The sequence below is a fragment of the Manacus vitellinus genome, unplaced genomic scaffold (genome assembly GCF_001715985.3).
Source record: "Manacus vitellinus isolate BGI_N305 unplaced genomic scaffold, ASM171598v3 scaffold_12_pilon, whole genome shotgun sequence".
NCBI classification, from domain to species: domain Eukaryota; kingdom Metazoa; phylum Chordata; class Aves; order Passeriformes; family Pipridae; genus Manacus; species Manacus vitellinus.
The window spans coordinates 9,608,392-9,634,534 of record NW_021938949.1 but is presented as its reverse complement, the minus strand read 5'-3'; positions in this window follow the sequence as shown (position 1 = coordinate 9,634,534).

Sequence of the window (26,143 nt, the reverse complement as noted above, 5' to 3'; positions counted from 1 at the left end):
AATTCTGTGAATCATGTAGTACAGACAACTTTCAAAGATATGAGGCTCTACAACTATTTTTATCTACTGCTTTATTTCTGTGATCTGGAAAATTGCTCACACACATGTATAACATGGAAGCAATTCTGTTGCTTTCAGTGAGTTAGGAGCAAATGGGGCAGCCATATGGGAATATGTTTTCCAGCTCAGAGCTATCAGAGTCTCACTCTTCGTGCCTGTTCAAAGTACCCACTGAAGTCAGTGGGAATTTGGGCCAGTTGGAGATTTCATCTGGAGCTCATTTGGAGCAGTCTCATAGCAGAGCTTGTGTTTCCTTTCAGGATGTAGGTCATAGAAAAAAGCAAAAAGCAGGCTTCACTTCACCCTTTCACATGGCCCATTCAAGACAAAACCCATTCTGGTTCCTGCTCATGGAGACAAACGTCAGGCACATCACTGCTTACCCTGGAGGGACTTACCCTCCCAACTCTGGAAGTCTTCAGCTAATTAGAGGCCTTGCTAAGACAGAGCTATGGATTATGGCCAGGCAAGCCTCATGCTAATGACAGTGATATCTGCTGAGGGCAGGCTGAATCTCTTCTTGACAGCTTAAATTTGGGTTTCCTGACCCGTGGTGAGTGTCATCAATGGGGTTTAGAGACTTGTTGTCCTGCATCCTCCTTCAGTGTCCTGTGTTTAAAACTAACCACCCTCCACTCTTTCCCCAATCTGGCCTGGGAAAGACAAGCCCTGAGTAAGCCTGGCAGGGTGAGGTAGTTTGAAACAATGGGCCAAGTATGGCCACTTGCTAAATTATTTATAGTACAGTTGGAAGGAGTGAATACATTGGTGTCTGGGTATCTGTGCCCTAGTCCTGAAAATTGCAACTGTGATTTCAGTTACCACTCTTACTTTTTAGGGTCAATGCTGTGCATAAAGCTGCAAACTGTTTCCTTTATGCCTTATCAACAGAACAAGATTTTTTTCTTGTAAACTCCTCCTTTTTGGCTGTAGGAAGCAAAAGAGTTTGAAAATAGTTCTTCCTGAAGGATTAATTTTTCATTATATACTGATACACACTTGAAACCCAGCACCTATCATGCAAACATGATTCCTTATCTACTGATTATGTAGAGTCATTGAGTTGAAAGCCCATCATACACTCCTCCCATGAGTAGATCAGCACCATGCATCTCTGAAGCAGTCCATTGATATGGACCTATTTAGATTTTTATCACTTTCACCTATGTGTAACCATTTCATTCTAATTGACCTGGATTAGTTTCTCCATGTCTCCCTCATTAAAGCATAGAGCACCTGGGCTAATGGGTTTTGTTTCTATCAAGATATAATGAGGACTGGCATATCTGTATATTCTCCAAGCACCAAGAACAGAGACAAATACTCCATTTTATTACCATCTGACAGAGACATAATGATTGCTGAGAAACTCATTACCATCATATTATGCAATGATTTAACTTGAAAACCTTGCTGTGCTGCAGCCTGGCAGTGGTAGAGCTCTTGGAATTGCATGGGTTTGTGTTTGAATGGTGTGAGCTGAGCTGATTCCTTTCTCCCCATGTGCTGTACACAGTCTATTTGCTTTGCAGATTTCTGCCTGGTTTGGAGCGTATTTCATCACTGTGCAGTGTAATTAAGGAATATCACTGCAAGGTGATGACACTACAGGTAGTGCAGGAAGCTACTACAAAAGGCAGAATTTCAGAAATATTTTCCTTTCTCTCTTAGCACTCCCTCATTTGCACACCCCCAGAACACTGGTTTATAGGTAAGGCATCCTGGTGCCTCCTCTTTTGAGGCAGCTGGTGAGAGGGTTCTTGCATCTCTTGGTCAACTTTTCCCCAGCTTTGCAGATATAGACAGGTACTTACAGATAAAAGCTTTTCAGCTGTAATTTGTGTCTTCCCTCTCTCTGCCACTTGCCTCTTCCAAATGGTACTGCTGAGCTGATTTCTTCAGAGCTGAGTTTAGTGCAGAAGACCATGACAGAAAATGTCACTGAGCACAGTTTATCATTTGAACACAAAACCCCTCAGTAATGCAAAATAACACGGTTCATCTGGCAAATGCTGGCTGCAGTTGCTCTGCTTCCGTGCCAGACAGGGGAGGGGGGTCTGCTGATAATTTGTCTCTGTCACCTGAGATAGGAGGTCCTTAAATATTCTAAATATCTATATGGCAGGCAAGAATGCCAGTTCTAACCCCTTCCAGCCTGTTTGATGAATTCACCTCAAGGTTTAACACTTCACTGTATGTGAAGGGGAGGGTGCAACGTTTCCATTTCTCCTTCCAATGAGTAGAATTGGCTGCAGAAATGAGTGGCTGGTGAGGCTTTGCCTGGTGCCCCCCAGGACAAGGTTGGCCCTTCTGGCTGCCAGGGCACTGCTGACTCATATTCAACTAGATGGAAAGCTCTCTCCATATTCAGTGTTTGCTCATGTGAGTAATTCAGCTGTGTTGTGTCACAGATTTGTGAACACAGTATTTCACCTGGGAGAGCTGCTACTGGTTATAGAGCAGGTTTCCCAGTTGGGAAATGAACCATATGGTGCATATGTCAAACCCAGAGAAGAGGAGGTAAGCCTCTCAATACATAGATTTAGCAGATTGACTCTTAATTAAAATCAGATGGTGCCTACCATTAATCAGGACACCCAAGCAGTGTATTTATAGTTGCCTTGATCTTGGGTGTAAAGGTGTCATATGAACAAATTTCTCCAATAACCTGAAATCCATGGAGTTTCACTGACAGGAATGGATGTTGAACATGACCCTTTGACTCTCCTGGGGGAATGCTTTTGAGTGGACTTCTCTGGACAAGCCATCTGTCTGCTACTCGTATGGTCTAAGATTGTCATTCTTGGAGAAAGACAACACAGCAGCAGGGAGTGAGGAAGAGTTGTGTGTGATAGAACTTGTTTCTGGAGTGCAAAAAGGGTGAGGTCTCTCAGTTTCCCCACCTCCTTGCTGCTTCCATGTAGCCCCTTGCTCTCCACCATGCATTCACCTTCCAGAAGCCAACAAGGCATTTCAGTCTGTTGTAAAAAGCTCATTTGCTCTTGGAAATATTAAAGATTATTTTACAAAAATACTGGTGTGCATGCATCAAAGAGGTCTAAAAGTCCTTAGTGATCTACAGATGCCATCAACCTTCAACTGAGAGGCTTTGTTTCATTTTCCACATACATTTAAGTTTGCCCCAACTGGCTTTTCTTCAAAGTGGCTCAAAAGCATTTGGCACTATTGTGTCACCCCCACAAAAGCTGGCCCACTCTTCTCACCCAGTGTGGAGCACCAAGTTGAGATTTCCTTATCACTGACATAAGCAATGAAAAATTTCTAATGCAACTTAAGAGGAAAAGGGAAAAGCACACTCCTCAGGAAGAGTCTAGGGATAACAGTTACTAGCCAGGTTTGGCATGGGGCTGTGAAAAGACTTTCTGCAGATCACAGCATTTTTTTTCTTTCCTGTAGCTTTATCTGTGCCTTGGCAAAGGCAATCCCTCTTCCCATGTTGTATATCTGTGTGTACAGAGCACATAAGAAAGTGCCATGGTAGTTTGTGAATAATGAGAAGGAAAACAGAGTTGTACACAGAACTTTGGAGCCCAAATGCTTGCCCATCTTGTGTTATTCTTGTGCACAGAACTTTGTTGACTGTATTGACTAGCAGGAAAGCACAGTGAGGTATTGAGCTGATTACTGATGTTGTAGAGGATTGTTTTCCTTAAGTAAGTACAAGGATATCAATAGCTAAACTGTACCATGTGTTTGCTTTGGGTAAACATTTCGCCGTAATTCAATTTTTGAGAGGGATCTTTCTCTTAAAAGCACTGGACACGTCTGCATACTAATGGGAGATTATGTTCTTCAGCTCTACATATTGGAGAGGCTGAAAACCAGTCATTTAAGTCCAGGAGAAGCTTGTTTACTGTGTAATTATGAAATAGAAAAGGTAGCACCCAAAATGACAAGAGTTATGTTCATTCTTGGCTTTGTTGGGTTGGGAGACTAGTATGTTTTAATGTTGCAAAAAAGAATAAATAAATCCATATGATAGAGAAAACCAGTAAAAATAAATATAGCTGTGCAAACCTCAGAAGGATGAGAATTGCTGTTTCCCAAGCACAGGTTTGTATCTACAATGTACCAAAAGGGATCTGTTGATTTTTGTTGGGGTATTTTTGTATCTTTGTTGTTGTTTTTTTTTTCCTCCTTGAACTGTAAGCAAAGCAGGAGGTTTGTAGTGAGCAATATTTGTAGTGGCAATGGGATATGGAAGAAACCAATTTGTGATTATCCTGTAAGAATAAATTCTGGGGGAAATCCTTTTACACCTTAAAGCATTCAATCCATATTCCAGAGTTTGGTGATTCTTTCCACTCTTATACACAGTTTAGCTGTTTAATATGAATTCTTACCTCAGTGACTGTGTCCACACAGCTCAGGAAAGCCCCAACACCGAGCCTTTACACTCCAGATCAATATTAGGAAAAGTTTCTTCACTAAAAGGGTGGTCAGGCATTGGACTAGGCTGAAGTGGTGGATTCACCATCCCTGCAAGTGTCCAAAAGGCACGTGGATGTGACACCTGGGGAGGTGGGTTTGTAGTGACCGTGGTGGTGCTGGGGTAATGGTCGAACTCAATGGTCTTGGTGTTTTCCAACCTAAATGATTCCATGAGGCTGCAGGCACAGTTGTCAGAGAGGCAGCTGCAGCCTTTTGGATGTGCTGAGCTGGGAGGGACCTGGTGGTTGTGTCCCACCTGTCCCAGTGTCCCTGTGGCTCCTGGACAGCCTTTGGGCATCAGCTGGTGAGTGCCCTGGGCAGTGACTCCCTGTGGGTACCAGCACAGAGCCAGACACAGATCCTGCCGTGCTGATTTCCCTTTTAAGTGGCACACTGGAGCAGAACAGCTTCCTTTTATTGCCTGAGTTTTCATTGTCTTTTAATTTAGGAGAGTTTCAGTTTGCTCTAGAGGTATGTTTTATAAGTCAGTCAGAAACTGTGTTCATGAATCTGATAAAGCAAAGGTCTGAGCTTGCTGTGAAATATGAGCCTGATTCACAGCCCTCTTGTGCTCTTGGAAGTATTTCCATTGATTGCAGCAGGCTTGGATCTATTATTATTTCTGTGAAAATTCTGTAATAAATGAAGCTACTTTAGGTCATTGGGAATGAAGGATAGCAGCTGGAGGTGGAGTGTTATTACTGTGGTGCCAATAAGCTCCAACTGTATTAAGGCTGTAACAAGGTGTCCATGAGAAATAGTTCTTTTTGTGAGGGAAAGATGATTTTACAGTTCCATATGATTTTTTTTTTGGCTTTTCACTCCTGATCTGTCCAGGTTTCTCTTAGATTCCTGACTTTTTGTTCTTTTTTCTCTCGATTGGTGTTCTGTTCACCCAAGGAGCCAGCAGCTCAGTAGATATCTTGCTGGATTCCAAAGTTTAGCCTCCGGTGGGTTGACCCTGGCTGGATTCCAGGTGCCCAACAAAGCTGCTCCATCACTCCCCTCCTCAGCTGGACAGTGGACAGAAAACAAAACAAACAGTTTGTGGGTCAGGATAAGGACAGGGAGAAATCACTCAACAAATTACTGTCACAGGCAAAACAGACTTGACTTGCGGCAATAAGTTTAATTACCAAGATTTCAGGAGTCACATGATTTAAAACAGCTTGTTCTCACTTGCTTTTCCTCTCCCTTCTCTTCTCTGTGTGAGGAGAGCCAAGCTGAAAAATTATATTCTGCTCTGTTTAATCACAGCATGTGGTACAGCAGGTAATGCTGCTGGTGATGCTGTCAATGTGCCTTGGCTCTGAAACAGTAAAATCAACTCAAAAGGGCAGTGAGAACTGTTCAGTCTTGGACCTCTTCAATCTTCATCTTCTCTGTTGAGACAGGTGCCAATTAATGCCAGGAACAGTGAATGGGTTTGATGATGTGGAGACTTCTAAATGAGGAACATGAATAAAACTGCTGGCTCAGAGACATTCCAGAGTGTCCATTTGTCATTGTTACTGCCTGGGATTTGGGTCAGAGAAAATCTCCGTGTCTTTGCTAGCCTTCATGTTGTCTTGATCCTCAAAATAGGTACTTTCATCTCTAAATCTAAGAAATAATGGTGAAATAAAATGTTGGGCATCCAACTGTAAGCTGTAGCCAGTTTCCTAAAAAAAGGGCTGATTTTTCTAGGGTTTTTGGGGGGGTTATTTTTTTTTTTAAATATAAACAGCATTGTGCTTTGCATAAATGGGTTTTGTTTTTTCTATTACTTCAGAAAAATACCTTTAAATTTCCAGTTGTTTATATTTCTAAATGCAGGGTGCATTCAGGTCACATTTTTACTTCCCTTTCCTTAGGCTTATTTTTAGGTCTTTGATAATATACAAAATGGTCAGGCAAATTGAAAACAATATGAATTATCATCACTATTTTAACTCTGTCAAAACCAAAACATAAAGTTTTCCAGGCGCTAAATTATCTTTCCTTATAATCTTTATAATTAATTTGAATATTATAACAATATACAACATACTAGCTAAATGTCCAGCATATTTGCATATGTTTCAGAGATTTTTTTTATGTACTTCATATAATTTATATACTTTACAATAAAATCTAAATCACTGAATTGAAAACCAGCAATTGATTACTTTTTACTTTAAAAGATAAATGAAACTTAGCTAACTAAACTGTTCACTCTGCCCGTTTAGCTGATAAATATATTATGTTCTGACTTTTCTAAAGTAACTGGGTAACAAACTGGAGTGTTTTGCTTGGGTTATATCATGTCAATTCTGGAGACACTGTAGACAGGTTGGAATTAGCATTAAAGAAACCCTTATATTATTATATTATTTATAGGTATCATTCCATTGATGCTCCTGGAATTTAAACATGGCGCTTAAGTAATTTTCCTTGCCTCATCTATATTCTTTCCATTGCTACCTTGTGTTTGCTGCAGCTGCATAAAGCCCCAAAAAGCTCTGGCTGGTGGTTTCATTTCTTTTAAAATCATCAAAGATGCACGAGTTCAGATAAAGCTATTTTCTAAATTGTTTCAATTTGAAGGGTTCATGTCCAAATGGGATCCTCTGAAATCTGCACCATGACCTCTGGAAATATTTGAATTTAAAATTTGAAGGGAATGGATAGCAACTGTACAGCACTTAATATTGCTTTTGCTAAATAACAGAAAATTGTGAGAAATCAGTAGAAAACTTGCCGTGTGTCCTCGGTCCAGTTCTGTGCAGGTTGTTTTCCACAGTGTGCATTCCCTTCTCTACTGGGATTGGAAAACTTGGTATTTTGCTTCCTGTCTGGTTTGCACAGTTGGAGAAATTAACCTTAATATATCAATTAAGATGAGAAACGCTCTTTCCCTCACATACACCCACGGAGATTCCTGATGGCCATTTGGACAAAGCCCAAGCTCTTGTAGTGGTTGCCTGTGGTGAAAGTCCAGCTGGTTTTGTGCATAACAGACCTGGGGGCGTGGATGGAACATGTTTGCATGGATCCAATTGCAGTATCAAAGCCTCATTAGCTCTGCTCAGGCCTTGGTTGGAAGCTGATCTTTCATTTGCACAGACCCCTGGAAGTGTGACACCAGAGCTCACAGACTTGCAGAGAGGCTGTGACCACCACAATAATTCCTGCTCTTGTGACACAGGAGCTTTGCTGCCCACCCAGCTGCATGTGCTGCACCCAGCCCTCCACACACACAGAAACAAAGCTCATCTGTCTCCTCCAGCTTCAAGTTTTTTACTGAGCCTAATTAAAAATTATCCTTATGATATAGTGCCTTCCTTCTTGTCATTGTTTTCCAGCCCTGAATTCATCCTGTTTTGCACCGTTCAGGAACCTGCATATTTGAGAGTAACTTTCAGGGAGTAACTGTGCTGCACTGAGGGAAGAGTCAGGGCGAGGGGCTTTGCCTCAGAGCAGGCATTTCTGGAACGATGCCATTAATTGTCTGAATGATAGTAGTGCAGTTTCAGTGCACTTTGAGCCAGCACAAGCAGATGTTGCTGCCAAGACCAGCAGTTCAACCCTCCCTATGCCCCTGGCTACTTCTTCCCATTCCAGAATTGCCCTCTTTGGTGAACTACATTGTTTTCATTCAGATAAGTTCCTTGATCCACTTCCCCACATGGCCACACAGATACTTGTCAGCGTGGATGAAGGAGTGGAGCTGGGAACAAACAACTGGAACCTGAGGGGAGGGCAGGACTGCCTCTTCTGGTGCTTGTCCCAGCTTAAGCTGTGTGTGAAACTATTGCCTCACATAAAGTAATGTTGTTTTATATCCTGCTCCTTTAGTCCTTTACTTCAAAGTGCCTCTGCTGTAATACCTGGTCAGAAGAGCTGCAGTGAGAGAAGATTTGTTATGTGTTGAAGGCAGGCTCAGTTAATTAGAGTTTCAAAAAAGGATTGGGTCTTTTTTGCTCAAGTCAAGAAATCTAGAGTTTATTGCAGGAACAGAGTGGGGGAATGGTTCTGGAGGCATTTCAAAAACCCATCATCTGAAGGCATGGATTCTCCTGGACTATTGGCTTTCTTTCCCCAGCAGGCTTATTGGCTGGTCAAACCCCTGACTCTGTAGCAGCAGTGAAAATTTAAGTAGACTCTGAGTTGTTTTATGATATACATTGCTGTTTTGTCTCTGGCTTTGGATTTGAGCAACAGAGGAAGGTGGTGTCAGGCCACCTCAGCTACCTGTCTTAGCTGAACATGCTGTGGAGTGCTGAAACACCATCTGCTCCCAGTGCTGGGATCCTGCCAGCTGGAGAGGTGCGGGGATGCTGGGATAGAGGGAGTGCCCTGCCCCATGAGCTCATGTTTCAAGGGGTGCCTTTTTGGTTTGTCTCATGCTTGTTGCATGGTTGGCTCTGTGAAGGGACTTGCTCATTCTTATGCAGGGCCATCTTTACTCGGTCTCACTGGTAACGTCACTGCAACTCAATTTTAAGTGGCCAATTTTTTAAAGGCTGCTACAGTCTTTAGGCTCCTAATGACTCCTAAAACATGAAGTGAATTCCTAGTCACTGTGACCGAAACAAAAATAAAAGAGAGCTCGGTGCTTTCTCTGCTGTGTGTTTTCCTTGCCTTTTCATGGGTGAATTATTATAAAGGAAGCTATGTATCCCTGGAGACATTCATTATTGAAATGATAACTGGAAAGGGCTTCCTGTTGAGGAAATAATAAGTGTGTCCTGGTTTGAATGAACTCCAAGAGAGAAAACTCTCTCCTTCTGCCTGTCCCAGCACGGTGCCCCTCTGCAGGGGCCCTGATGATTTCCACAAGGAGCACAAGGGAGAAGCTGCTTCTCACAGCACCCACCCCCCTGCTGTGTTCAGGTCTCCAAATGGGAACCCACATGGGAGGTAATAGAGCTGGGAAGTGCATTTGCCTCCCTCCAGGCCCCATCTGCTGGCACCTCTCAGGAGGTAACCCTGCCAATGGGTACAATAGCACAGCAATGGGGAAAGCACAGTGAGATGTTATCCATTTGCTGCGGGAAGGCTCGTGGCTGCTCTGGGAGGAGAATGGCTCTCAGGGGAGAATCTGTGAATTTGAGAGGCAGAGCTTCTAGAAAAGCAACCACTCCACTGCTGCTCTGTATTCAGGACCATTTTGGAGGGAAGCCTTAGGTGGCTCCTCTTACTTTTTAAGTAACTTCCACAGCATCAATCAGCCTGGCCCTCAGTCCTGAGTCACCTGTGCAAGGCTGTAAATGGGGAATGCTGGTAGACAGGGCTGGAAGGATAACCATGGGAAAACTGTTTGGTAATGTCTTCCTCCTTTCTATGCACATCTGCTTCTGGGCACCTTTTGGACAACTAGGGTCACTTACTGAGGAGTATTTCCCCAGGGCTGGCATGGGGTATTTTGATTTTGTCTTAAGTAAGCTGGGGAAATCTATCAATTCCAGCAGGTAGAGCAGAGAACCATGTATGGCTAAATGAGGAAAAAAAAATAAAAATTACAATAATTAAAGGAAATCACTGACCTTGGATTAAATGTTGTTGTCAGCTGCTCAGAGCATGAAGCTTTGCATAGCTGTGGGGTGATTATGCAGATCAAATGCACAACCAACCAGAAAATAGGAATTCTGTTTTGTGAAAAGCTAGAATTGTGCAACAGTACCATGACAGCATCTCTGCACTCGAGGTGGCTGGGGAAGGGCTCCTTCAGTGTGTATCAGTAAACTACACACAGAGAGGCCAATCAAAATTCTCCTTAGTTCAAAATCCTTTTATTCTAGATAAAAAATTTCATGGTTAATCATTATCATCTTGTTCCCTTGCTAGGTAATTAGTATTGCATTGTTGCTTTGTGCCTTTCCCTATGTTCCCTTCATGTTAGAGAAGTTTAATTGACATTAAAAGAAGAGGAAATTAAAGGGATTTTAATCAGTTGGTCTGTCCTATCTGTTTTAAAAAGAAAAGCTGGAGTAATAGAAAAATAGGCTGGTGTCTATGCTCTCTTATCATCCATTTTGCTGTTCATTACTGAATTGATGAGAATGTCTGCTTTGCATATTTAATCACATAACTGCTAAAATACCACTGGGGTTTCTTCATGTTAGTGGTTCTCTAGGCAGCATTATAGGTGGTCAATAGGCTTTTGCCTAAACATTATCTCAATTTTTTCAGTCTTTGCTCAGAAACATACACTGTGAGGTGAAAAATGGGTGCTTGGTGCAGTTTTCTCAGAACGCCCATTGATATCTGCAGCAGGACTTCACCTCATAAAGAGCTAAGTAAGAAAGTAATTTTCTTATCTGTGAGAACTCTTTAAATGTGCACTTTAACATAAGGGTTTGCTTGTAGCTTTTTCCTTAAAGATTTTCCAAATCAGGGCTTTGGTGCACTAAGCTTGCAGAATCTACAAATGTCCTGTGTCTCAGTTTTTAAATGACTAGTAAGCTTACACTGAAGGCAGTAGTAAGAAGAAACTAATGGGTCACAAAGATCAATATTTGGACTATATTAATATTCAAATCCTGAGAATTTTTTTTAAAGACTCTAAATAATAATGCCTCTCATAAAATCAGTTTAATGTACTTTAATGACCAGGATGAAAAGAAAAAAAAATGGTCTCATTTTTGTTAAGCAAAGGTGTTGAAGAACTGTTATTGTTTGTCAGTGTTTCTTATACTGAAGATCAAACATGAATTTTAAATACAGGGTTTATTAGGGTCTCTTCTTTTCTGGAATTTGCAACAGTAAGGAAAATCAGAGAACATTCTTTAAGTAGCCCTGGAGAAATTTGTTAGAAGAATAGGACTTCTGCAATGTATTGTGTGCTGTTCAGAGGTGAACTCAGACATGCCTCTACCAGGCATTTAACACAGAGCAAATTGTCAGGGCCTTCAGGTTGTACACACTGGAATAAGCAGGAGGGCTCCCACTGATTTCAGTGTGCTTGGAGTCGGGCAGTGAAAATGAGATCCTGGCAGTTCTCCAGTGCAAGCTGATGGCAAAACTCCCATTGCCTCACTAAGGACAGGATCTTATACGAGGTTTTGCTAAGACTTCATTCCCACAAAGTTTTTATCCTCAAAATAAAGAAAAGCAGGAGATGTATCTCACTGGGCCCCTGCTATTGGTATTTAGGTGGAAAGAACCTAAATGCCACAGTCAGGTCTGGCTTTAGCTCCCTGGTTGGTGATGGGAGGTGGCCTTCAGGAGCTTTATTGGTCATTATTAGGAGATGGAGCCTTTCATGAGGAGGTGTTTACAAGCTCTGACTGTATAGAATCTGCAAAGTGACACATTGGTGAGAACATGCTGTGTAAATGATGGATATGGAGAGGAAGGATCCTTGTTTATATCCTGTTACTGGCTGTGCTCATTCCCCTGCATCTCAAAATCATGGAGGGGGGCAGATGTGTTCTGAATCCCAAGGAGCAGTGTTACTATTTCATATTTTGTTCCTTTCTGTTCTTGGCATGGGATAGCAAGTTGGAAAAATTGCTTATAAACCTCTAGACCCTCTCTAGGATTTATCATATCAGAGCTAAGCTTTGCTGGGTCTCAGAGCTGATGACATGTTTCCATGCACCCCTGAACACCAGTGACTCTTCTGTCTGTGGTGAAGGTATTAGAGAGAAGATTCCGTCCTCTTCTGTGAAAGCTTTCAAAATGGAACATTTGCATAGTGTCCATTTTGATTTGTTGCCCACAGACTAACGTTGGAGATGATTTGAGAAGTGACAAAAAAATAAGTAGCAGGTTTTCTTCTCCCAAAATTTTAAGACTTGCTTTCCAAATATGATCCCTGAGCTTTTTCCAATTCCATTGAAAGAAACACCGACTGCTTTGCTTTGATTTTAATAAAGCATGGATTGGTTCCTCTGTCTACATGTTAGTAATTATGAGAATAATCATGTGTGGCTGTAATAACTCCTGTGCTTAATTTTCACCCTGGTTAAAGGCAGAAGGAAGTTTTCAAATAAAAAATGGAAATGGTTTGTTCCTAGATATGGAATCCTGTTCTTGCATGTAAAAGGTTGGCTGTTAGAGTAGATGAAATGCAGTTCTCTTCTGGGAGGCCTTTAGCTATCGCGTAGCTAAAAAAAAAAGAGTATTTACAATATAATATAAGTTCCTCTCAGGTTATATTTCAGGTGTCTTTTGGAGGAGGCTTCTCTGCTTTTTTTGAGAGACATCATCTGCTTGAAAATCACAAACCTCTGGGAACATCTGTGCCTTCCTGTTACTAGAATATCTGTGTCTTTAAATGAAAGAAAGCAAGGACAGGCGCAGTGTGGTTCTTCTGGGGGTGGGATGAGGCTTTAGCTGTAATGTTGAAAAGAGAAAATGTATTTCTGCAACTTTATTTTTTGAAGCCTTAAATTTGGGTGATTCTTAGACTGATTTAATTTCTGGATCTCTTGATAAATAGCTGCCTTGGTATGGGAAAGCATGGAGGTAATTTAAAAATGTTGTCGTGGTCATATGATAAAATTGCTGCAGTAAAGAAGATGTTGTCTGAGCTGACAAAACATGCTTTCAGATAATCCATTTGCCTTTGTGGGACTGCTTTTAAAAGGCTCTTTGGGATTTGGAGGGGGAAAACCCCTTCAGTTTTCATTCAATAAGGTCATCACTAAAATACAGATGTGTAGAAGCATTTCTGAAGCTTTTTCCTGTTCCTTTTCTTTCTGAGTGACTGCAATCTCTTAGAGGAACATGGACATGGCCACCAGCAAGGGACAAAGAGAGAGCTGTGCTGCTTTTCAGGAAGTGGACAAATAGAATAACTTGGAAAGGAATAACTTGAACCAAAAAGAGACTCAAACCCATGGACCTTTGGTTAATGAACATCTCCATCCTGTAGTAGTCCCCCTGACAATTCCTGAACAGAGTTATTTCCTGGCCATGGCATTGAAGGACATTACACATCTCCAGTCTTCTCTTTCCCTCTCTTGGTTCTGCACTTGATAACTGGAAAGCTGCAAAGTAACAGAAGTGCCAATGGATTCATAGCAATTGAGCAGCTTCCTGCAGGCCTTGCAGGGTCCTGGTGTGGAGGCTGGAATGATGAGCAGTTTGGGCTGATGGCTGGGTCCGTGGTCACTGCTGGAGTGCACTCAGAAAATCTGTAGGGTCTCTTGCTGGACCTCAGGAGTGATTTCCCTGTGGAGAAGCTCACTCCCTGAACCTCTACTCCTTTAATCTTAAGTTCTCTTTATTTATTCTGAGATAGGAGCCTTATAATAAAGACCTCATGTGCCAATTTATTTTAAAGAATTAGACCTAGAACACAGGCCTATGCTGTGCTAAAGCCATCACATTGCATGGCACAGCTTCATCTGCCCCTTCACAGCACTTCACCAGGTCAGTGCAGCATAGACAGACCGTGAGACAAAGGCAGTTGTACTCATGCCAGCCCAGGTTTTTGGAGCCTGTGCAGTTTCTGGCAATGCTGGTATGATTATGTGGCCTTTGGTAGGGAATGAGATTCAAGAGGACCAGGTTGTCCAGTAATCCCTGGTGCTGAGATGCTCTTTGCAGTGGGCCACGAGGGGGAGGTAGATGCTGCTTTATCATCCCAGAGGATCACGCACAGCAAGGAGATGCAGCCGGAGCGATACGTGAGGGCAGGGGGCTCTCTGGCCAGAGCCATCACACTCAGACCTGTGATGAGCTGCCAAGACCTCGCTCATCAGTAGTCAGACTCACGGTGTGTTCAAACAGGGGCAGTGTCACTGTGTCACCCATTTCACAGGTGAACAACCTGAGTTCCAAAACCATGATGTGAGCTGGCAGGGCTTACTGAGAGGAGCAGGGTGACAAGGCAGTGGATGCCTGTCACTGGCCCAGAGTGGTCTGTAAAGGGCAAAGGTCCTTTCCTCGTCCTGTCCTCACGCTCACTTGCCAGAAAATCCCTGTTTTGTTACAACATTGTTGTATTGTGTGCTATCCTGCTCTTCCTCAATGCTCAAAGGAAGACTTTTGCAGTCCTTTTGTTTCAGGTGCTATTGATAATTTTTCAGCTCCCCACACATGGGAATATGCCCTGGGAATTTGCCTAAACTGAAGTTTTGCTGTGCTTGCTCAGAGAGCTGTGACCCTTCTTCAGAAATGCTAGTGTTGCCCTTGGTTTTCAGCAAAGAAAAGATGAGCCCATATTTACAACTTCACATAATTATATTTTATGATAACCTGATGCTAATGTGAACACCAAATTGAACATAAGAATCTAATTGTGTACTTCCTGTTGAATAATGCAAGGCAGTAGCAGTCATTAGCCTTGTACTGTCTGAGAATGCAAGGCTCTTCCCTTTGTGGAAAGCACATAAACAGAAGACAAAGAAACAAAATCTCCTCACAAGGTTGTCATTGTTCCTTTCTCTCAAATCAGAAGCAGTGTCTTAGTGAATCAGATTCCCAGCATTGAACACTCCCTGGTGTGCCAGATGCTTAAAGAAAGGGTGTAAAACATGTTGTATCAACTAGCAAGTCACACTGGCTTCTTTGAAACCAGTGGTTGCACTAAATGCCCATCTGGTTTTGAAATGCCGACCTTGGTCTGACACTCTGTACGTGCTGGTGGCCTCAGCCAGCCCTCCAGGGCTCTGCTAATGTGGGGAGGTGGAAGGAGAGGAAAGAAATGAAAAACTTCATGTTGAGGCTGAAGGATAGAAAGAATGAAAAGTAGCAAATGGACCAGCACTCTTGGTAACACCACCTACGTCTGAGTGACCACTTTTATAGCATTCTGCACAGGGTCTGGGGCCAAATATTTCTGGGTTCACCTGCATATTCAAGTTCAGGACTTTGTGTCAGGTCTTGATATTCAAAGCTCCTTTCAGTAAAGAATCTTCCTCAGAGAGAGGGTAGGAGGAAGAAGAGGAATTTTGTTTGAAGCAGAATGCAAGGCACAGCAACCTGCAGACCTAATTCATTAATGAAATTTGGTAATGGGCTGCAATGTTTTGACAAAGCTGTCAAAACTATTATTTCCAAATGTCTGAACCAAGCTGGAGACTCTGGCTTTGCTGACATGCTACTGCTGTCTATCTTTCCTGTGAGTCACTGCCTGGCTCTGCTGTTTGTTTTTCTTCCTGACTTTGGTCAGATATTTATATATAATAAAATTTGTGAGCCATATGAAGATAACCAGCATCATGAACTCTCCTTATATCTGTAGACTGTCTAAAAAATGGTCAATAAGATTTTTCTTAATGGCAAAAGCAAGTATCTCAATGTTTCCAGGGTTGCATTTCTGTCTATACTATGTGCAGGTTGCAAGGTGAGGGAAGGCTTTCCTCTGGGGCTGTTTCATGCTGTCCTTACCTTCCCCACTACACATCTACTCTAGTATAAATGGGCTTTGGATAGATTTGTATTTCATCTGAGAAGCTAACTCCCTCTTTTGGTAATTTATCTCTTTCTTTTTTTTTTTTTTTAACTTTCTTTTATTTTTTCCTTTTTTCTTTTCTCCTAACCTGAGCAAGAACAATTTTGCCTTGCTCCGTGTCAGATCTTTGAAGAGGAACATTTTAACTATGGTTATTTGAAGATTTTAAAGCAGCAATTCTGAGACATATTTAAAAGAATATTCTTTTCTTACTGATAGGAGGAAGCAATGTCTGTGTTTTTCTGCCAGACTGCTGAACTCTCTGCCTTCCCAGGTTGAGACCGTTCGTGGTTTTGTCTCATTTTCGTTATTGCCAATGCTTCTTTTACAGACTTATTTAGTACTGGTCAGTGTTTCACAACTCAGTATTTGTTGTCCAGCCCTTGATCATCCCTAGAAATGAAGCTGTGCCATTTAATTGCTGGGGATGGTCCCCACAGTCAGTGTAGAGTTGAAACCAGACTGCATCCACAAGGTGAGTAGGGGCAGTTCTTCCAGATTTGCCTGGCTGGACACTTCAACTGAACTTGAAATAGCAAACAAGGTGCTTTTAATAGTTCTAGCACACATTTGAATACTTCTGTGAGTCTAGATTTTGATTCTTTAAGACCATGTTTCCTTGAAAATCCCCGGGGCTTGGCTCATTTGTTTAGGTTTCCAAGGGAGCTAAGGCTACATGCTCTGATGCCTATGGAAGTTTTACAAGTCTACCCACCTAAACAGGATGATAAAAGAAATGTGTGTTAAGGAAAAAAAACACCCAAAGAGTACTGTCAGAAAGCACACTAGGAGGTTTAGCAGCTGTATGAAAGGAAAAAAAAACTGTGGAAGAGAATGGATCTGATGGACAACATCACAACCTGTTTTCTTGGAAATGGCTGGAAATGGCATGTAGCAACATTTTCTAATCCTTCAGGAGCAGAGAAAAGGCTCTCAGCTCACTGCCTGTAGCACTTATGTGTTGGGGCTTGACACTGAAATACCAATAATTTAATATTTAGTTGAGAGAAAATGTCTTTGGAAGCAAGAGGGTGAGAATGGCAGCCTGCAGTCCGGAAAGCTTGGTGTTTTAGGCCTGATTTTTGTTTGATTTTTGAATGTAATGAAAATGGTCTTGATACATCAATAACCAAAACTTCTCTGAACTTCTTAAATAAACAGGATGAGTGGGTGTTCTGCAGAGTGACATCTTGTGCATACACAACTTTTCTTTGGATGCTTTTGCCCTTTGTCATTCCCATCTCACATGATTGGTTGGAGCACCGCTTTTGCTTTGGAAGATGCAGAAGTTTTCTTTCCAAATTATTCCTGCCTATGCTACTTAATTTTTTCAAACAAATCAGTGTATTGACTTACTAACTTTGCAGTCTCTAGAAAGAGGGACCAATCCTGTGAACACCAGAGGATAAATCTGTCAGGCAGAGAAGCAGGGATTTGTGTTACAGAGAAGTCAATACCAGGCTGTTGTCCTGAAGTCCATAATCCATTTAAGCTCTTGTCTCAACACACATTAGTGTGACGTTTTGCTGTCGAGCATTTACCCTGAGTGAGACGTGTCCTTGCCTTGTCAGGGACAGCTGGGCAGTGCTGCCAAACTCTGCCCAGGGGGCTGCTGTAGGTACTTGGTCCAAGGCTCACCAGCTCCCAGTGGAAATCTGCATTATTTGATTCCCAGATATCCTTGTGCTGTCTTGGCAAAGTTAGAGAAAAGAGTCACTGGGTAATAGTATTTCCAATATGATGAACTCGGTGGCTTTCTATTAACTGTTCCACAAAATGTATAAATTGACCCTTTTGTTTTCTTAATCTCAAAGTAATGAAGAAATTCTGTCTTCTTTCCAAACCCATATGCACAAAGAGACTATTCCTTTATGGAAATATGGACTGCAGTGGGCAAGTTTTCTTGAAAGAATTTTTATTTTGTAAATCCTAAAATGGAATTTCAAACCTGCCATGCTCTTGATATATCATCTAGGGCGAGGGGTGGTTTCTTACTCTTAGCTTTTGTTTTGTTATTGTGTCACTGCTTTGCACCAGTAGCTTTTGGTATGTTGCCTTCCTGAACTAGTGTCATAATCCCACTTCTCCCTTTCTGCTCACCACGAACGGAGGCTCTAGTTAAAAATCCACTCATTTCTCCTTAAACGTTTCCAGCTGAGAGACAAATCAGGCCTGTATCATTTTCATTTGGTAGCTGTCAATGTCATTTCCCTCTGAGGTACTTTTTGTAAACTGTGGCCATGCTTGTTTTGCAGCTATTGCTTTCAGACATGCCATGCACTTCATCTGTCAGAGCCAGGAAATGTGTCTTAGCCTAATTATGGTGTTTGCGAGGAACAAACCGATCAACTGAGTTCTAGTTCATTATTTCCAAAGATAGACTTAAATAGATGTATGTACATACTGTGGTGGCTCTTTGTGTGGTCAGGGGAGACGACAGTGAAACCTGGGAGGAAGGAAGTGGCATGTGGATGTTATAGCTCCTGCTGCTGGTTTGTATCCGGCACTGACCAAAGGAAACGGGTGAAGGATATTGGATGTTTTGCCCCACTTTACTTAACTAAGCGTGTTTTGACCTGTGGTTTTGTTGAGATGATTAAACTGCAGCACTTCTAGGCAGTTCTTTACACAGGCACAGCTCTTATAGCTGCTGTAGTACAGGCACAAATATGGCCCAAGGTTTGTTTTTAATCATAAAGACGAGTTGCCTTCTGGAGGCTGATTTTCTGACTTCTCTTTAGAAATAGGCTCCTAAAATGTCAGGTTGCTCTATGCTAAAGAGTCAATACCTGCCTGCACAGTGCTTTAGTTTACATGTGGATTTGTAAAGTGGTTAGCACTACTCAATAACTAAGGTGTTATTTGTTGTGTGTGACAGTGGCAGGGTAAGAATAGTGATGGGTCATGTGCTTTATAAGGAAATCTCCTACTCTGGGATTTGGCCATTGCATTCCCTGGTATCACAGAGTCTCCTTTTCTTCTCTGTATGTTATGAGGACTAAGTGGAGAGTTTTACTCAGGTGACCTTTTCCCCTGCAGAAAGGAATAAATAAAATCCATAGGGAGTTTTGTCAGAGTCCATCTGCTGAAGAGAACATTACAACATTGAGAAGTCAGCTGGATTAAAGGATCAAGACAGCTTTCTGAAATTTCAGGGCTCAGAGTTCTTTTCTGGCTGTAAATAACCTATTGCAAGCTTATCACAAAGGAATATAGTACATAATGGATGGCAGTGAAAATCCAGCCATCAAATTACTAAATTAAATAAATAATCTCTAGGGAAAAAACCTGATACATGTTTTAAATGGGTTATAACTAATAGAAAATGCCTCATCATCTGGATTTGTCTTTCAGTGTGCTCTTTTAATGAAATCACTTTTTTTGTGGGATTGATGCAGTGTATGTCTTCATAAACAGTGGCAATTTATTGAGGTAGAATTGAGGTCTTTTCTGGAAATGGTGACAGTAAAGTGAGTAAATTTCCCAGAAAAACACTAACCAGCTACATAGCTTTGAGTTCTGTATTCACAGTGGAGATCTTAAAGGCAAGAATGGCACATGTGTATAAAAATGAACCTTATTCTCAGTGTCTGCTCTTACATTATGGATATTTCCAGTCTGCTCCATGTCTGAGGATGGGTAAGAACTGTTTACAAAGTTCTGCTGCCTGTATTTGTCTTGCAATATTCAATGAGTACTTTTTCACAAGGCTGTGCTAATTGAATTAGCTCAGGGCCTCCCTCTGTGTCAGGGTGAAGTCCTGAGGGTGGCTCTGTAATCCTGTGCACCTGATGTCAGAAATGGTCTTTGGAAAAGCAAAACAACACAATTGTGTACATGTTGCTTGCTCAAGGAAAAGTCTATTCAGGAGTAAGAACTCCTGTTTTATTGGAATTTCTGTTATTCCAATCTGAAATGAAAAGCTGAAAGATCAATATTCCCTGCAGTTTGAAAATGGAAAAAAAAAAGTCAAATCACTTCTACCCCTTCTTATTAGGACAATATCAAAATGGTTATTAAAATAAAATAGTTTTAATTGAAATGCTGATTCAAACTAATTTTGAATTTTTATTTCAGTAGTGATCTTTAACTTTTAGGCTTAAATAATAATTTCTGGATCTATACTGAAATATATCAAAATGAAACACATTTTCCACATTGAAGTGAAATTCTCTGATAGCCTTGCACCAAAAAAGGGAAGTAAAAAAATGAACAGTTTTGATTTTATATTCAGCTCTTAACCTATATCCCAGACAAAGCTAACTTCACAAGCACCTTTCTTTATAAATAGAATGTGAGGACTGTAGGAAGCTTCATTCTAAACCTGTGTCCTTGAATCCAGATGAGATGGATGCTTGACCCTGAGGTTATTTAGGTGTCAAGTGTGTAGAAGTGGTTCTTTCTCTTCCCCTTTTGGGAACTGTCTCTTACCCAGCTCAGCTATGACCCTTTTGGACCCAGTTTGTTCACCAAACCCAAATCCAAGCCCAAAAAAACTTGACTGACCTTTTTTGTTTGTTTGTTTGTTTGTTTGTTTGGGTTTTTTTTTTGTTTTGTTCTGGAAGAATGTTTATGATAAATGCAGTAATTCAAAGGATGTGGTTATGACCTGAGGGAGGAAGAACACGAGTTTGGACTTGTGCCTCCACACACCAGCGTTTCAGGACAATTCTGTGTGTGTTCCATGCAGAAGGGAAAGCAGTAACTTCCCAGCTAAGAGCCTGTTTGGACCATTCCCCATCCTCATTATAGCTGCACTTGCAGCCTGACTCTAATACATGGCTGCTGCCTGCCAGCAGTAGGCATGAAATCTTTGCAAACAACCTGTTTTGTAAATAAGTTTGTGCTTGGTACAGTTGAACCAGAAAGTTTCCCTTTGTGTTTTTTCTCCATGTCCTTGGTCTCCTTCTCTTTAGGCAGAGAGGCCTGGAGACATGGTCTTATTTGGCTATTCTGCTTCCAGCTCAAATGGAATAGATTACTGCTTGGCATTGGGTGTTTGCTAAATAACTTTCAAGTAATTCCACCCTAAGAACCTGGGGAATGTCTGCAGAAAATGATGGTGTAATTAAAAAAATGCAGTGAGGGTGTACAGCAGCAGTGCAAAACTGCAATATTCAGAGTGAGTTCTGGGATTAAGAGTTTCTGAGTGGGGTCCTGAGTTAAGCATCTAAATCAGTGACCTGCCTTTCAAAACAAATGAGCCTCTGAGAGACTTCATTACCTTTAATTCTCCTTTCTCTCAGTTGGCCTTTCACGTGAACAGGATGCTTTAGCTCACTGCTGGGATAGAGCAGGGCTTGATTCCTCTGTATCTTTTAACAGTGAAATGATGGTCTAAGGTTAAAGCACTGACATGAAACTGGGGAGACTGGGATTTCATTTCTGAATAAACCACAGAGTACACGTGACCTTGGGCAACTCATTTGATCTGTGCTATGGTTTTCAGTTGTAAAATAGGGCAAATCCTATCTTCCACACAGCTTTTCCCCTCTGGCTCTAATTTGGACCATTAGACCTCTCCAGGCCAGAGGACTATTTCTTATTCTGTGTGTATTCAGTCCCTCATACAGTGTGGGACCTAAATGTAATTCTGCTGCTAACAGGATAAAAGCAAACCATTCCATGGAATCTAAAGGATTGGGACTCACTTTGCTGCCATTTAAGTTTGCAGAAGTTTTTCTTCCATATTAACTGAAGTATTAACTACAGTTTACTCAGGCTTTTTCAGTGCCTTGTTAGGATGTGTTTGAGAAGCAGAAAAGGTGAGTATGCTCAGTGCTGAGTTCTGCATTAAATGCTCTACACCTCCGTTCTCCTCCATTAGACAGATCCCCATGGCTACTCTTCAACAAGCTCTCAACACTGCCCTAAAGCTCCTCTACTTTTCTTGCTACTATTTTCTTCCTCTAGGATTTTCTTAAATTTGGAGCATTCCACTTAATCAAATTGGACTTGCAGGCTCACGGATGACCTTGTTAAGTGTTTCTAATTAAAAAGGCCAATTCTATTTTTGCCAGGGAATGACTTTGTGATTTATTTCCAACTTGGTGTTTGTATTTTCCAAGATAATATTTTATTTACAGACACTACACAAATGATTTGCTTTGCTTTGACATTTTCCAGCTATCTAAAAGAAAGCCACCTTTTGCTATTTTTGCAGTGGGGGCCTTTCTATCAGGCGACTCCTTTCTCTGCCTCTTTGTGGTTTATGGTGATTCTTTGTTTAGTCAGAATACTTTTTCCAAGTCAGGAAAAAGAATCACTTATTGACCTGACTTTTACTGCTGCTCTGAGCTAAACATCACCCATAAATTGAGCATCCTCTTTTATCTGAATGAAATGCTGTAAATTCTATTAAGCATTTTACCATTTCTCTCTCTTGCAAGAGTGTTGGAGTGTCATCCAACCCAGAGGAATAGTTTCATTTTTGTTATTAAATAATCTGGTCCTGTTCTTTATCAATCTGTATTTTAAATGAGTTTGGTTAAATTAAACGACTCTTTATTGTGGCTGGCAAGACAGAGCGGTTTAGTGCTCTGGCCTTTTATCTCTGGAGACCTGAAGGCCATGCTTTTGGTCCAGATAAGGCTGCTTTGCAGTATGAAGTGACATTCAGGGAGCCTCAGAGGACTATTAGCAGAATCCTTTATAGCCTGAGAGCACTGCACAGAGACTGCTGAGAAAGTTCCTTTCCAATCATTGTGTTGTACCTGTGTAGTGCAGAAAGGTGGCTGGAAACCCTCGATTTCTGTTTGAGGGCAAAGCCTTGTGTTGATTTCCTGCTTCAGGTCCCAGGAAAAAAAATGGTTTGCATTTATCTGAGTCCAGTGGGTACTGACCATGTCACAGGGACATGCTGCAGTTTGTTCCAAGTATAACATGCCTTGGCAGATCCAGGGGTGACCAGACCTGCAATCCTGGGCAATGCCTGCAAGTCCATCCTGGCAGAACTGTCCATTGGTTTTTATTTCTTTGCCCTACCCTAAATTCCCAGGAACTCATTTTACCTAGAGGCTAATACATTTGTTTGTGCATGTTTGGCCCAGTCCAGCATTCTCTGGTAGGCTCTTGACTTCAGCATATGCCAAGCCAGGCGTGGGTTTTGTAATGACCATGGAAAGAGCACATGGGTCTGTTGGAATGTTACAGCACTGACATGCACAGGGAATGCTGTGCACAGGTTTGCCCCAGGCTTGCAAAACTAGAGTAGCTATGAGAAAAACTGCATTGTTCAACCCCACAGTCTCTATCTGTTGCCTGTCTATCCTGTTGGAAACTTTGGGCTTTTGCGATTATTTTAACAGACTGGAGTGGTTTGATGCAAAGGCAGCTACTTTGAGGATTTTTATTTCTCTGAGTTCCAGTGAGGAAGTTATCTTGATAATGTAGAAGTAGAAAAGGTTTAAGAAGTAGTTGCAGGATGAAAGGGAATTGTCTGGCCAAGGAAGACAAATCTTCAACAATCTAGGGGGGATCTAATGCAGTTGGCAGAGATGAATAATGCACAATGACATTGGGTGCTGTTGTACTCAGGTAAGTGAATCTGCATTTGTTTGCAGAACAGACAGGTATTGATCTGAGAACCCTTTCAAACCCATAACTTTGGCTGCAGCCTTGGTGATCTGGCTTTATTCTAATTTTGTGGAAGGCTGGTTGAAGTTTAGGAGCCTAGGAGTTGGATTTTACCTGCTTCAGTGCTATTCTTGAGAAAGTTCTACAGTTCTGCTCTCCCTCAAATAATCCCTACAAGAGTTACTCACCCAGGAGTAGCAGAACTGCCTTAGATGACACTTCAGTAGTTTAATATTGGCTGTAAAAAGGCTGGATGAGGAAGCAATTGGATTTGTATACCATGCTGATACAGCAGCATATGACAGGGACTGGAGGATCCCCCAGATTTGCAAACCTAGACTTTTAGGGAAGTTCAGATTCTTTGGCTTCTTTCCTTTAACTTGCTGGTGGTGCACTTTCCTGTGCTGGACTCTGCTGAACTCAGCTGAGCTAATCCGAGGTACGAAGGAGCACCACGTGCTCCTCTTCTCAGCTCTAGAATCAAAGCTTTAGTGGCCAATCTCTGATTTGGTTAAAAAAAAGGCAAAGAAGGAGAAAAAAAAAAAAAAAGAGAAAAGGGAGAAAAAAGGAAAAAGGAAAAAGAACTGACTGTTACAGAACAGTCTCAATGAACTTTCTGGCTGTCATTGTAATAACCTCGATTGCATTACGGTTGGAATTTCATTATGCTCTAGTCTGGCACTGATTCACCAAGACAGTGAGAGGGTATTAAGACCAGCTTGTCAAATAGTTGCAGTAATAAAATATTTCCTGCCTTTCTGTGGAGAGCTTTATAGAATTAGGGCAAAGGAAGAAGTACAGCTGATAGGGCTTCATGACCCTTCATAGCCCAAGTGCTTTTAGTGTGTTTTTCTATTTCACAATTTGTACTGAATTTTGCTGATAAAAGTCTAATTTTCTTGCCTTTTTGGCTTAATTTGTTTTGTCTGCTTCATGCAACTAGGTGATTTAAATGGTCCACAAGTGAGAGATACCTTGGGGACAAAACTTAGTTTTATGCTTCATATTATTCAGATTCTAAAGCTCAAAGTAATTGAATCTCTACTCAGAAATGAAGATTGAGTATTTTTGTTTTAAATTTAAATGTCTATATAAACATGATGCCTCAGGGCTTTCCTGATTTATAATGTATGTGATTTGAAGGGTGCCTTTGTGACTTCAGCAGAACCCTTTTCATTATATTAGTCTTTGGGAAAAAACACGCAGCCCATAATTCTTTCCTTCCCTTCACTATAATATTGCTAATGCTCTTTTCTGGCGTGATCCTGTATAATGCTATTAGCTAAGCAGCTGTTCTGTACCTCAGCCCCCTGACAAAACACCTCACAATATTGGTTCCTCCATGTACTAATGATAATCTCCAGGCAGTTTTCCCCCTACTTTTGTGTTTGCCTCCTTTCTCCTGCTGCCTCTCAGCCAGGTGTCCTCAGCCTAATGGTCATAATAATGGGTGAGCTGATGATTCCAGAGCCTGCTAACGTCAGACCACGGCTCCTTGGAAGCCTCTGTGGTGTCATTGCGCACAGTAGGATGGCTGCCTTCATCCCAGAGCCTGTTTCCTTGGAAAAGCAGGGCTTGAGGGCCTCTGTGGTGTCTCACTGACTTCTGTGGGGCCCTGCCCAGCTCTGAGTGGTGACTGATCACCTTCCCAGTGTGTGACTCAGCTGCCTCTTGCCAGAGTGCAGGAGATGTGAAGCGTGTTGAGTGATTTCACTCATCCTTTTTTGTGACCGCAGCTCCAGGTAACCGTTTCTAAGATGATTTCTCCCATGGGAGCAGTGACTGAGGCAGCAGCCCAGTTTGATCTTTTCCAGCCAGCTGGCAGGCTGTGTTATGGCTTAATCTGTGTCAGATGTTTCCAGACACAATCAGTTCAAAATACATTCCTTTAAGTTAAAAACCGTGACAGGTTCGAGAGAGTCGCAGTTGGAGTGATCGTTGAGAAGTCCTTGAGATGCCCTGGTGGGACCAAAGTGAAGAGTACCTACTAACTGAATTGTACAGTTTTTACTGGAGACCCAAAACAAAGCTTGAAAGTTGCAGAACTGGCAGTTTTGATGTGAGAGCCAGCTCAACCTGGCTCTGATAGGGTTTCACGAGCCTGTTTTTCCCTGTGAGGGCCTCTTGCCCCTTTCACTTCACGGATGGCCAGTGGTCCATCCTTTGCAAGGCAACCCAGGGCTGAAATTTGGAATGACCACAAGTTGGAGTGGTCATCTCATAAATGCAGCAATTTATGTGCTGTAGCCTCATGGTGAGAGCACAGTGTTGCTTGAAGACCTGTGTTGTTTTCCTCAGGGAGCAGCAGTGAATATGTTACAGGTTTGGTTGGGCTTTTTGGTGACACTCAGTGCCTTCTGCAGACGTGCAGTGAGCTGAGGAGTTAGAATGGAATAAGTGCTCTTAGCATCACTTTCTATCTGGGAGTTTATTCCTGTCATTCAGGCAAGGACAGCAGAGAAAATTATCTATTGCTTGGGATAAATCCCTCGACTTCTGCAGCAACGCAGCCTATACGAATTGAGGTTTTTAAAAATTTAATTTTATTTTTAATTTTTTTTTCTCCTTCCAGACTTGCTTGCTGGCCACTGATATGTGAACTGGCCTCCTTTTGTGTGCAGGGGGCAGCAGTTCTTTTGTACAGTATAAATTTAATATGTTTTAAAAAAACTTCTTTTTCTGAGGGCT